The sequence below is a fragment of the Apium graveolens genome, chromosome 4 (genome assembly GCF_009905375.1).
Source record: "Apium graveolens cultivar Ventura chromosome 4, ASM990537v1, whole genome shotgun sequence".
In the NCBI taxonomy this organism is placed as follows: Eukaryota; Viridiplantae; Streptophyta; class Magnoliopsida; order Apiales; family Apiaceae; genus Apium; species Apium graveolens.
Window position 1 is genome coordinate 310,679,377 of NC_133650.1, and position 14,418 is coordinate 310,693,794.

General features: G+C 32.6%; 1 pseudogene; it reads left to right on the forward strand.

The window, feature by feature from the left end:
- Nucleotides 1–14,418, forward strand: part of LOC141720134 (subtilisin-like protease SBT3) — a 122,054-nt pseudogene that overhangs the window by 36,863 nt on the left and 70,773 nt on the right.

Sequence of the window (14,418 nt, forward strand, 5' to 3'; positions counted from 1 at the left end):
TAATGAAAACAGAAGAAAATAGAGTAAATGACACTTTATAACTCATTTCCTTTAGCGATTTTTTAATTGGGGTCTATATTATGTTTCGTTGCAAGTTGCACCTTTAACTTTGAATTTCGTTCTGTTTTACATCCCCTGAACCGTTTTTAACTTTTATATCAGAGGTAAAATCGAAAATTTATGGTCTCCTCATAACCTTGCAATATATATACATTTGCGTAGGTATAGAAGCACACATCGTTTATATATATAATAATTGGAATTTGGAGAAACGATTTGTAAGATATGAATTTTTGAAAATTGAAAACATATAAAACAAGAAGAGAGATAGAGGAGGGAGTAATATGGAGGAGAAAGAAATGAAAAAAACGGATAAGTAAGGAAGGGGTAGGGCGCGGGTGGGGTCTGGGGTGGTGACACGTTTTATTGTTCTTTATTTATAAACTAAAATCAATACAACATTTAAACAATTAGCCAAAAATTAATAATTAGCGGGAATGATATTTAACCAAATAAATATAAATTTTATACCAAAATTCCTTAAAATTATGATTATTCCCAAAATGTAAATATATAAAATATTTGGAAGTCCCACGATTTTATAAAAATAAAAATCTGATTTTTGTGGGGTTTTACGTCCTGATAGGGGGCCGGTCCGATAATTTTTATAAAACCAAAATATTTTCTAAATTAATAGTAAACCCTGAAAACACATATAATATATGCAAACGCCCGCAAAATAAGATCAAACAAGTATTTCAATAAAAACGCACTTTAACACGCGTCCAGATTACGGGTAATTTCATACAAATGCATTTTAAACACGTAATGAGTATCCGAAAAATACACTGGTCCTTACAGGACCACATACAAATCCACTGCAAGTTAAATCATGACCAAACACATTTTAAATAATATTAACCATATTATTATTCATTTAACACGTAACAAAATAGATGTAAAATATTAATTTAAATACTTTTAAACATCACCGTATGCCCGGGTGAACACGGTTAAAATACCAAATAATATTTCAGACACAAATAAAATATTGAGGTGAGTAAAATATACACTCGATCCCCAAGACTGAAAAATACACTTAGCTTTATCGATATCGATAAAATAATCGGCATTCAGGTAAAATTTTTAAATTTAAAAGTAATTAAATACTTTCACAATAATAACAGGATTTGGGACCAACTACCAATTAGCACATTACCATTTAATGAGACGAATACGTCAAACATAGATAAAATATAGATAATTTTATTTTTTCTAAATCAAGAAAAATCACATAAGCATATTCAAGGAAAAATAATATTCATTGCTGAAAATCCAGGATATCACAATCTACCCTCTTTATAAGGATTACGTCCTCGGAAGCAACAGAAGAGAACATTAGGGATCTTCTTATCAAGTTTCCAATATTACATAAGCAACATTTCTGAAAATCTCATATAAAAACTTGGATTCCTTGTATAACATAATTATCACGGGAGCTTCACTTCTGACCATTATTCCATCCACATACCATTAACCACTTTCTCAATAAAAAAATCTTTATTAACAGCGAGAAAGAAAAGAGAGATATAGATAGTAATAAATAGTAATAGAGAAACAAAGAAAGAGAAAGAGAGAGGGAAAGAAAATGGTTGACTTCTTTATACGTTACTGATATTATAACTGCATTGCAATTTACAGTTGCTCGCGATACTCTATCATATAACCTTACTTTTAACTTGACCAGGATAACTAATCTCAACTTGATTAACATACCTACGAATATTTGAGAAAATAAAATCATGAAATTCAAGAAAGGATAGAATTTTATATCATAACATGTGTACCATGATTGTGGTTACCAAAATCTGAATTTTTTGAATAAGTATTCTTGAAAGGAAATAATAACTGAGAGGTCAATATGATCCAATTAACCCGATGTTGTGTGTCTCAGTTCTGACATTTACAATAAAAGGTGATCAGTCTTTATTGTAAAACACAACACACTAATGATGGCGTCCCGTCTAACTTCTATCACACAGACAGAGAGTTCTGGGATCCCTTATAAATAAGGTTGTTCATCTCAGTCAGAGTAAAAGAATATGAAAGAAATTAAAAATCAAATAAATAATCAATGGTTATAAATTCCTTGTTAAGGCAATCCTCGGATCAAAACCGAAAAGATTTAAAAAAATGATATTTCTGGAGGAAATTAAATCCAGAAAACAAAATTCTAGCACAAAATGGTCAAGTGGTGTCATGTCACCAATAAAACTACCTACCATATAAGAAAAGTGGAAGTCCAATATCACAACTTGACGGAGCTATCAAATCCTGAAAGTAGGCATCATGATAGCCTCTGACATATTTAAAGTCAAACATGTTTGAAAACGAGTGTTAGGGATAATATCCTCCAATTGCTACCTCTCTTTGAGAGATGTCAAAAGAAGTTATAGGAAGAGAAGGTATTTCCAAGGTCTTAATACTTATCTCCTTTTTAAATTCTACGGTTGACTCGTCATCCGATTCTAGACACTTCTTCATGTTTAAAGAATATCGATAATTTTCATTATCGTCGAATCGTAGTAGCCTTGGTAGATTCCACAATAGACGTTTTGTGATTCGCAAAAAATCTAAACAAGAATTACAGAAGGGAAATTGAATGTAATTCTGGCTCCTTTTTCAATTTTAAGAACATTTATACTATAAATATATAACTGTGTTTGATTTAGCAGTGGTGCGGAATGAAAGTAGTAATTAAATCAAAATACAAAGTAATCAAATACAAGTACTTCAAAACTTTCTGGTGGATTGAACTTTTCCACTAGAGATATCTATTAATAAGAGAACTCTGTGTTACAATGTTGTACATAATTTCTTACAAATAGAACACTCAAGAACAAAGAAATTCTTTACAGATTTTGCTTTATGCATTTCTCTGTTTTTTGCTTGCTTGAATTCTTAAAATCTTAGAGTTCTACTTTATGAATTTCTCTGGTTTATATATCACCAGGTTACATGAAAAAAAAGATAAACAAATAAGACAAAATGTTTCTAGTCTAATTTCATGCTCCTTCATTTCTCTATCCAGCATCTTTGAATATCTTCAGTTTAGCATGGAAATGAAAATGCTTCTTTGTTCTCTATACCCTGCAAATAGGCTGTCACATTTCATTTGCATACAATCAACGCATGTGACTCTCAAGTCACTATCAACTGCTCTTTTGAATTTGAACATCCGTTGAAGCTTCATTAGATCATCCGTTGAAACTGTGATTGATCATCCGTTGAAACTGTGGCTGATCATCCATTGAAACTGTGGCTGATCAACCATTGAAGCTTTAGTTGATCATCCGTTGAAGCTTTGTGAATCATCCATTAAGACTGTTTTCTTGGCAGTTAACTCCATTTCATTTATACAAGATTACAAGACATCTAATATTTACAATTAACCAACCTATCTTGCATATCAAACTAGTAAGGCATTATAATATGCAGGAATGTGCTACTAAACTTATTATTACATAAGCTACTCTTTCAACGGATGTTGAAATGATCATCCGTTGAAAGCTACAAAATCACTTAAATAAAATCTACTAAGTGTTTTGTTCAAGTTATCATCAAGTACACAACATATTCCTAACAATCTCCCCCAATTTATGTCTACTGGAATTGTAGCCATAAATTAAGAGAAATTTGATGATAACAAAATACTCTATGAATACAGATTGAAATAAAGTAGATAAAATTTACAAGTGCTCCAATTAATTGAAAATTCTTATAGAGGAAGAACTGTAGAGTATCTTACAGATCATTTTCAAGGTGCTCCTCTAGACTAAGAAAATTTAGATTACTTCCTTGATTGTCTTGACTTCCTTCCCAGCTTCACATTATTTTCCTCAATTTGATATTGGAGTTGCTTGTAGAACTCAAGTTCATCTCCAATTGTCTGATGCAGCTTATTTTGCATCTCCATGAGAGTTTCATTGCTCGAAATTTTTAGCTCATCATCCAATCTGAAGAATCTTCTGATGCATTTTTCATCCTTGAACTCCACTATCCATTATGGCCTCAAATGCACCCTATCTCGAGTAAAATGAATTGTCAATACTCTTGGGAGTGTATTTGGTCCTCTCCAGCTATTCCTTATCTTCTCAATCTTGTTAAGTACCATTTCTTGGCAACTATGTTGAATCCAAAGTTTTCTTGATTGAGGAGAAGATAGTCACCAAGGTGGAATAGCCTTCATTGATAATTCTGTGAAGGGGCCATGTCATCTCTTTTCCACCCTTGTACCTGAAGACTAATCTTTCTGGAAGATGTCTGTAGGCATCAATAGCTCTAACTTCATCTATTTCTTCCAGATAAATATTTATGTATGAGAATTCTTTGATATCACATATGAAGAGTTGATCTCCCTTGTTGACAATTGGCTTGGGTTTGGCCACTGACTTGGATTGAAGTTTGACAGGCTTGACCATCTTGACTGCTCTTTTCTTTGTCTTTCTTGGCTTGACATAGATTGGAATTTTTAGATCAGGAAGAGACAGGCTATCCCAATCTATAGGTTCATCTTTGGGAATTACAGGTTAACTCCATTCCATTTATACAAGATTACAAGACATCTAATATTTACAATTAACCAACCTATCTTGCATATCAAACTAGTAAGGGATTATAATATGCAGGAATGTGCTACTAAACTTATTATTACATAAGCTACTCTTTCAACGGATGTTGAAATGATCATCCGTTGAAAGCTACAAAATCACTTAAATAAAATCTACTAAGTATTTTGTTCAAGTTATCATCAAGTACACAACATATTCCTAACAATCTCCCCCAATTTATGTCTACTGGAATTGTAACCATAAATTAAGAGAAATTTGATGATAACAAAATATTCTATGAATACAGATTGAAATAAAGTAGATAAAATTTACAAGTGCTACAATTAATTGAAAATTCTTACAGAACAAGAATTGTAGAGTATCTTACAGATCATTTTCAAGGTGCTCCTCTAGACTAAGAAAATTTAGACTACTTCCTTGATTGTCTTGACTTCTTTCCCAGCTTCACATTATTTTCCTCAATTTGATATTGGAGTTTCTTGTAGAACTCAAGTTCATCTCCAATAGTCTGATCCAGCTTATTCTGCATCTCCATGAGAGTTTCATTCTTGAAATCTTTAGTTGATCTTCCAATCTGAAGAATCTTCTGATGCATTTTTCATCCTTGAACTCCATTATCCATTATGGCCTCAAATGCACCCTATCTCCAGTAAAAGGAATTGTCAATACTCTTGGGAGTGTATTTGGTCCTCTCCAGCTATTCCTTATCTTCTCAATCTTGTTAAGTACCATTTCTTGGCAACTATGTTGAATCCAAAGTTTTCTTGATTGAGGAGAAGATAGTCACCAAGGTGGAATAACCTTCATTGAGAATTCTATGAAGGGGCCATGTCATCTCTCTTCCACCCTTGTACCTGAAGACTAATCTTTCTGGAAGATGTCTGTAGGCATCAATAGCTCTAACTTCATCTATTTCTTCCAGATAAATATTTATGTATGATAATTCTTTGATATCACGTATGAAGAGTTGATCCACTACACCATAAATGGCCTACAGCAACACCAAGAAAATGTTACAACAGGCCCAAAAAAGTGTTACCACAGCCAGAAAAAGGTCTAAGGTAACATAAAAATTAAGTTGCTTTTTTTCGAGTTACCTTTGGCCCTTAAGGTAACATTACTTTTGCCCTGGTGTAACATTCACTTTTGTGTTACAATAGCCGTCAAAGGTAACATTAATCTATGTCTATAGTATCACAATATGTATGTTACCTTTGAACTCAGAATTTTCAAAAAAAATGGGGCCCACCAGTGGGGTCCACAGTGGTGACGTGTCATGTAGGTTCCGCAGTGGTGACGTGGCATGTGGGTCCCACAGTGCTAGCATCAAATTTGTACCTGGGGTAACACTTTGAACAACCTACTCTAACACTTTATGAAGCTACTGTAACAATTTACCAGGAAGAAAAATGAAAAACTAATATTATAAAGTGTAAAATCGACTGCAAAATTTGAAAATATATTACATTAATCTAATACATTCCAAATTTCATAATCTCAACTACATTCATAACCAGTTTACCAGCTACTTAAATCACAATAAATTTAACCAATACAACCAACTAATCTACATCCCAAAACTTAATCCACTTCCTGCTAGTAGCTGCTGAGAACTTGACACGTATGCATTCATCAACAAATATATAATTGTTACGGCTGAAATGAGAAAGAAACAAAGGTTAGGTCATACAATACCCTATATATATACCCCATGCAAAAGTATTGTACTTCTATATTCTATAACAACTACTATTTTACATACCCGATGCATATATACATACAACAATGCCTGCAAACTCAATGATGCCAATGTATCTCTCCATCTAGCTAGCATTTTTTGCTGCATCAACATGAACAACAACAGTATTATCTAAAAGAATGATAAGAATCAAGTACTAAAAAATAATTAAGTATGGTTATTTACTACTTTAAGAGTTAAACATACTATGCATAATACTAACAAACCCGTGTGGAGATCAAGTAATGACCACCAGTTCTAAGATAGGATCGAGCATTCATAGCAATATAATTCACAGTTGATGCAGGGGGACCTATCAACACTAGTGCTTTTGTTGTAGAATACACAGTTGATATGCTACCTTCTAGAACATGAAATTTGACTAGCATATTGCAAGTATTAATACAGAGGGTATGCTACCTTCTAGAACATGAGATTGAAGAGAGTTAATTGCTTAAGAAAACATAGAACATCATTTGTTTAGCATGGACATCCTGGTAGGCTTAGATAATCATGTAAAATTAAGCCTGGAACAAAAGTAAAACTATTTTTTCTTATAGCTTGGAATTATTAATGTGTAGCAATCATGTCTGCAACCAACTAATATAAACTACACTTAGATTAGAATTAATAAATGAAGTGATCAAATTGATCCATAATCATTGGTTTACCCATGTTAGTCAGCCGTCAAACTCCTATTTAGAATTTACATTTAATGATAAGCAGGTAGGCTAATCATATAGATGCAAAAGAGGAAATTAAAAAAAATTGAAAATTACCAGCATCAAATATGAGCCCTGGATCTAAAGGAGCTCTAAGATTTACATGGCTACTTCCATAATCAAAAGGTGTAGCTGGGACAAGCGACACAGTCTCAGATCCAGAATATTGTTGGGCTTGAAGAGGCGTCCCTGCTCTGTCAAGTGTAATTAATGTCGTCATTAATGCTGATTTTAACTAAACAAAATAGTTCAGGTTCTTTACTAAAAATTAGAAAAAAAAGATAAACTTAATAAAATAGTAACACTAGAAACTCTTCACATTCTCCTCAACTTCAGACACAAGTGTTTGGTCAACTTTTTGTTAAGTGTCCTCCTTCACCGGCATGTCCTAACTGTCCTCCTTTCTTTGACTGCAGTCCCTTGTTGTCCATCTGTGCAGTTTTGGGTGGCTTAGCACATGCCTTTAGGACTGCGTTATTCTACAGGAAGACAGACATTTAGAAAGATTTTTTTAATTATGACATTAATGTGGTCAAAAGTAATGACAATATGTTTCACAATTTAGTCAACAACCTATTTAATCAATGCAACATCAATTTGTAATAGACCAAATAATTTCGAGAACATATAAAGATATTAATATACAATATCATAGGAACCATTGCAGTACGAAGGCCATAAAAACAAGTTTGTACCGAATAAAAGTGTATGAAGAGCATCTTTTTTGTACTTATTGGGAAGCTCAGAGAGCTTTCCTAGCCATAGATTATTCCAAGAAAAAAACAACAGCAATTACACATGGACCAAGTAAGATTTGGTTCAACAAAACCTGCAAGAACAGAACATATTATTATTAATACTTCAGATATAATTCTGCTAATACAAGATATCTACTTATTTTAACAAGTTGAATGCAGAATCCCAGGGGATGTGTGTACCTTTATCACTATGTTTTGGACTGTTTGCTTTGGCATGCACCGTTCAAAAAACTGGTACCAAGCAAAAGAACCAGGGCATACAAAAGAAAACCATATGAAGCCATTCAGAGGGATCAAAGCCAGTTATGGTCTAAAATGAGAGTTTGAATATCATCCTACAAAGACAAATTTAGTAAAATTAAGCCATAGGTAATCTCGAGATTCAGAAGGTAAAGAGAATAACAAAACGTGAACTCAAAGCATGTTCATCATGTAAAATTACTGATCCAAGTGGTAATTATAACTTATCATATATAACAGCTCCAGTGCTCCACAAACTGATTTATTGTGCTTAGATATATGAAAACAGCAGGTAGAAACATGATTGCTGACCCTTAATATGTACCTGGTCCCATGCAAAAGATTATTTTATTAATCAACATGCTTCAACTAATATATCCCAACAATAATTATTGTAATACTAATTCTAAACACTTGCCGATAAGACAAATACTTCCAAGTATATCTTTTCACAGAGTTAATAGTACAATAATTATTACTTATCATAACCTTGCACATATATGTATAATCAACTAACTACAAACACTAGTTTATGAATTATGATTCTGTCTTTTGGACTACAGACCTTGAGAATAACCCACTTTTATGTATTCGATCAAAATGCAAAGCACCATCAAACTACTAATAAACGTGATAAGAAGATCAAAAATTATATAAAGGAATGGAATAATTATCATTTAGTCACAATTCTAACAAGGTATCTCTAACTTTAGCATCTAATACTAGGGATCAGATGTTTGGTTCTTTCCATTCCGATACAGAAATACTGTAATCAGCAACCATTTCTTTAAAAATCATACATTGTCCATGAAATAGCTTATGTTCTGAAGTACCTTAACAGAAGCGAATTTCAACTTACAAGTAATTCTTATATAATTAAAACACCTTCGTACTGCTCATGCCTAAAAAAATGGCAGCAACAACATTGAATCATTTACTGGACCCATGGAAGCCTATAGTTTCATTTGCCATTGGAATACGGTGATGTATCGTCCACCTGCAGGTCATTTCTGACTAATATTCTACCTGACTCCTTGCAAATTTAAACAATACAAACACAATTATCCCAGAGAAAATGTTGCACTAGAGGGACTTCTCATTCTATATATATTCTAAAGTCATTACATATTAGGCTTCAACGACAAGAAAATCATTTCCTGGCATTTGGTTTAAAATATCCTAGATAAGTGCACTACCGGGTACATCAATTGCTTCACGGAGAAATTGATGCACTTGAGGGTACAATAATTGGTACAGTTTAATAAACAGAGTTATATTCACAGAGTTAATAGTACAATAATTATTACTTATCATAGATGGCTAAAATAGTCCAAACAGTTCCTACATAATTGTATTATTACTTGGTCCAAAAATCTATTAAAAGCTCCATAATTACAAGTTTATCCAAGTTAACCATTGTTTAATCACTACTGTGCCTGAGAGAAGAAGTTTTCATCATAAAATTACAAACACATACACAAATTCAAAGAGAGAGGGATAGAGAGAGTACATACAAATATATTAGAGGGAGGAGTACCTGTAGAAGCGCAAGATAAGCCCAATCTCATAAATTATTAGACACAAAGCAAACCAGACTAACCCTATAACAAAGAGATAAAATCAATTAATTTGACAATTTAACAAAAAAAATAAAACACGAAAACCCCCAATTTAAATAAAAACCCTAATTTTTTTAAGCTTGAATATGTACAAGCAGCCCTAAATCCATAGATCTGTGAATGTTAAGCTTTTTCTTGAATAAATCGACTTTATTATAACCTTAAACGGGAGAAAATGTAGAGAATGATACGAAGGTTAACGGAAGAGAACGAATTGAGAGAGATAAAGACTGACAGAGTGAGCCTTTTGATATAGTATTTTGGCTTGTTCAAAATTTTTAAAGTACCGCCTGTGAAAATAAATTGCCGCTTGTCCAATATTTAGCCCAAATCTTAGCGGGTTTGTCCAATTCACCTTCTATTTTGTATTTTATTTTTTAAAAAAAAACATTATCATTACAAATTGTAACCAAATTATTTGAAAATAATATCATTCACTAAATTTTATAAATTTAAGCAACAAATTAAATTTATCAAAATTAATAAATTTTAAAAATTAAATAATAGGATTATCTGTATTTTTTTAAAGAATAATTTTATAAATTAAAAATATTCTATTAATTTAATATTTTAACCAAAAATATGTTTATTAACTTATTACTAAATTTATATTTGTAAACTATTACTTAAATATATTGCAAAGTTAATTAATTTGAATTTAGATATTATACATATATTTTATTATTTTGTAAAATGATATTATTTTATATGTTAATACCCTATGGTAACACAATTTCACTAACATTTTTGATCTATAGTAACATGTTGGAAAGGCTACGGTAACATCAAATATGCATTGTTGGAGTAGACAAAGATGAGCATAACTAATGTAACATTAAGTTGTAACACTCATGATCAAACTATTGCTATAGGTCATCTATGGTGTAGTGATCTCTCTTGTTGACAATTGGCTTGGGTTTGGCCACTGACTTGGATTGAAGTTTGACAGGATTGAAAAGATGCACAGGTCTTGATATCTCAAATATAACTGCTATTTACATGCTTGAGACCGAAAGCTTGATGCAAATAAAAGAATTTTTGTTTCTTGACATCTCAAGTCCTCAATAGATGGTTTTAGTTTAGAAAATCTCAACATATTGTTTATAAATCATTGAGAAATTTATTAATGGTAATAATATTTTATGTACTATATCTATTCTTTTTAATCTTTGAACATAACAATATTTTTTCATGATCTCAACCATCAGAGTTCAGAGAGAGCGTTGATCAATAGTGACACTCAATGAGTTCATGCCTGTAATTCAAGAAGATGAGTAAAGCAAATAAAAAAATGCTTAAAAGGAGAAAACTAAACACCAAAATATCATCAGCTAACCACATGAATGTGGATAGGGGTATTTTATGATTGTTTATCATGTATTATTTTGCAACTTGGAGATATAATTGTTCTACAAAAAATATTGTTAACATGATAGCTAAAATTAAAAGCTTTCTGAGATCTATGAGGGAATTCTTAATTTCCCTTATATAACGAAAGGAAAGAGCTGGCCAATATCAGCTATATTAGCGATCAATATATGAGGAACCTGCAACAACACCAACCGCTTCTGCATTTGGCCCGCATCCCATCGATAGCTTTTGAAACAAATCTTGCAAATTTTTTAAGGTTACAGGGCGTGCCTACATAATATGTAGAGAAAATTAGATATTAGGTAAGAACATTTAAGATACATCAGTGTGTGTACTTGTGACTCTGTCCTCGGGACAAAAACTCATGTAAAAAATTATGTAATATTCAAAACGAGGAGTCGTGTATCTAGAAGTATTGATGTCGGTTTTGTTGTGCAACTAGAGATGCCCATAGAAGTTGCTGAGGCATGCACAATTGCAAATACTGTGTGCCTCCAGTATTTATGCTTAATATAGATACTTTTTTTTATAAACTTGGATTTTGATAGTGAAGTTTGCTGTTTTGTGCCAGAACAGAGTCCACATTTTTACATGTATATAAGAGATCATCTGGATGGACTTACACGAAGGGCTTCAATATATGGGGCAGTCGTCAGTATTGGCGGAATGAAGCTTCTCAGGAGAAGACAACCCCTGCTGCATTCGAAGCACATCAAATTATGTTTGTTAAGTACAACAACCAGACCGCCCCAAGGGACATAAAACCACTCTCAAGCTATCCGGTGCTTGGTCAGAGACATTTTTTACACAAGTTCTAAATCAATAATACAATAACTATAGGAACGATATAACAATAGAAACACACAACAGCTTGGAAGATATGCTTACGAAGGTTGCTGGCTAACCTTGGATCATTGGACAGTATGACATAACATTGAATAATATTCTTCAAAACTATAGTAGACGGTTCATCCTGCATCTTTTCAATTACGTCATTAAAAACCTTCATGATTGCACACAACCGGTTTGCAGGCTCACAGTAATACTGTAGTCCCTGCTCTTGCATCATTATTCTTGACATTATCCAAGATGCAGTCTGTATAGCCATATACAAGTGTTCAGAGTGAGTTTAAAGAGCCAATTAACTATGGGTGTCGATCTATTGATATTTTGATGGTGTACCGGAATTATTTCAGAATTATTTGCTCAGGTTCGTACTAGGACGATCAAGTCTATGCCATGCAATATAAACCTTATGATTTATATATGGCTGGGTAATAATGTTCATCAACACCAAAATATTAGATGTTCATCAAGTCGACTTGATATGTATTAATACGAAACATGGAGTATTAACTAAAAATATCTTTTTCAATAAACACCTAGCAGAAACACTAGAAAGGGAGATTAATTTGAAATTTTTAGTAACCAGATTACATACTCTGTACTGTCTTACATGTAAGGTGATATATTGCAGTAAAAAATGCTTGGAAGCAAAAGAATGTTGAGTTCAAATTTTAATGGACACTTACTGATTGTGAAAGTTCGTTTCCATATTCTATGGATTTTAGACACAAAGGGAAGAGTCCTGATTCAAGCAAACAGTGAACAGCAACCTCTGTCGAAGGGTCACCTACCTGCGTAGTAGAGAAGATTCGGATGATATTTGGAGTAGAACCTTATAGGCATATCAGATCATATTAAAGCAAATTGATATGCAATCTGGTAAGAAATAATAGACATTTTCTTGAACTATGGTTCTGATTAAGTTAATTCATCTCAACATTGCATTCAATTCAGAGCTGAAACTTGAAAGGGCTGGTAGCAACTAGCAATGAGAAAATACTTCCATGCAAGGTTACTGGTGCTTAGCTGTTTTAATAATTCAAATGGCTAAAAGTATAAAAAATTGAAGGTATCATGTATTGATTTAGAGTGGAATTGTACCTCCTTCAGAAGACCACCAATGACCCCCAAGCTCATTAGCCTTAGGTACTGGAATGGCTTGCTCGTTTCTTCAGTCTCCAAGAAAGGGTACAAGTAACAATGTATCTGAACTGCAAGGACAGAAGTAAGTTAATACAAGTCTGTCTACGATTAATTTTATCTAGCTCCTTAATTATCCTATTAAAATTAGTTAATAACAATATTTGAATAAGTTTTGCAAATCCTCATCCCAGAATATATGTAACAAACTTGTAACTTCAACTGAATCCTTGATTTCACCTCAGTGTCCTGTTTCTTTGGTGTTCACATAAACAAATCATACCAGCTTGAAATAAAAAGTGAATGCATTTATATATCAAACACGTCAAGTTCGACAATATCTTGTATGGTCTTTAAGTAGCAATATCAGACATCAAGAAATCAGCAAAAGTTATAGAATGAAATTAGCTTATATCATTTGGTGAGAAGAAGCTATAACTGTGGATACATCCAACTATGTTGAAGAAGACTAATGTAAATACTGAATACATTAACAGAAACAAGTCACATAGCTTTCAGAAAGTTCAGAAAACTACCATTAAGGAACTGCATCTTCGTTTGAGGGTGAGTGGCCAAGCACTGCATTCAATAGAAAATACACTTTGATATTAGAGTTGCATACATAATTTTTAAGTACATAGAGTACCAGCTATGGCTCCTGCATAAGTAAAAATAAATTTGATGTAAAGGTGACCAATGTGGGAGGAGCTCCAAAAGGTGTCTAATGTATATGAGACTGATTAAAGAAGAACTTTGGTGGGTTCTTAGGCTGAAATTGATCTGGCTTGAAACAATAAAAGCTCTTTGACATACTTATGAAAAAAGTTTGAAAATTAGGAAATCGAACATATAAAGCAAATACATTACAAAGTTAATACCACTAGAAAAGAAAATTCAAGGAGCGGAAATGACCTCAAACAAAACAAGTACATCACAAACTTTACTTGAATCTTTCATAGTAAGTTTCTCAGGTGTTAACGACTTGTATATAGATAATACTTCCTGCAATAAAGAAGATATTTCCATTAATCACCAACTGTAAAACACAACATTCTCATTGTGAATAGATAAAATAGCCAATACAAACCACATGGCTGAGCTTGTCAAACAAAGTAGTAAATCATTTAAATGATTCCAATGACCATCATGTACGGATTTCATAAATTGTATCAAGTTCTGATTGAGATGTGATGCAACTTGATCTTAAGGGTAGGACTTCTGTAAGACGTGTGACATAAAAGTTGCAGAACATCCTTACAATGCCGATTTTCCAGATTTTTGGGTTTCAAAATTTCAAATTTCCAAAATATTTGAGATCTCCGCAAATCTTCTCATTAGTTCAATGAAAGATTT